The 723-nt window shown below is 40.2% G+C and overlaps 1 long non-coding RNA gene across 1 annotated transcript in view; it reads right to left on the reverse strand.

Annotated features, from left to right (window-relative positions):
* The window catches only part of LOC106878035 (uncharacterized), a 9,155-nt gene that overhangs the window by 6,782 nt on the left and 1,650 nt on the right, over positions 1-723 (reverse strand). The gene's annotated exons all lie outside the window — the stretch shown is intronic.

Consider the following 723-nt stretch of genomic DNA (forward strand, 5'->3'; position numbering starts at 1 on the left):
CATGCAGGGCAAAATACTTAGTGGCATTTTGTCTGTCTTTGCGTTATGAGTTCAAATTCCGCCAGGGTCGACTTTGCCTTTCATCCTTTCGAGATAGATGAAATAGGTACCAGTTGAGCACTGGGATTGATGTAATCGACCAGCCCGCATTCTGAAACCTCAGGCTTTGTGCCTATAGCAAAAAGGATTAGTAATTCTATGAGGGAGTGCTGAAAAGTTTTTGGCTTTGGGTAAAAGAAAATACAGGAAGGTTAGTTAATTATGATTCTATTTAACATATTCCCTTTTTAGATTCACACACTTATTGCAGTGGTCGTTCAGTTTTTCTAAGCCCTGTAAAAGAACTCGAAAGATTGGGCCTCCAACCAGCCCTTTTGTGACACCCTTAAAACCAGGAACTTTTCAGTACCCCATCCTCGTATTAAGGTCAGTTGATTGAAGTATTCGTTAGAGAATCAGTTAAAGTGTCTCGCGGTATTTTTCCGGTTCTTTTAGCTCTGAGTTCAAATCCAGGCGAGATCACCCACGAATTTCGTTCAACAGGTATCCATAAAATGAAGTACTGTGAATAGTACTGACATGATTTAATTGAATAAACCATATAAGGACAATTAACCCCCCCTAGAAAAATAACCCCCACTCCCCATGACAATTACCCCCTCTGACGACAACTACCACCCTTGGTTAATTACCCCCTCTCCAATATATCAAGAAGTTTTAAAT

Source organism: Octopus bimaculoides, chromosome 28, assembly GCF_001194135.2.
Source record: "Octopus bimaculoides isolate UCB-OBI-ISO-001 chromosome 28, ASM119413v2, whole genome shotgun sequence".
NCBI classification, from domain to species: domain Eukaryota; kingdom Metazoa; phylum Mollusca; class Cephalopoda; order Octopoda; family Octopodidae; genus Octopus; species Octopus bimaculoides.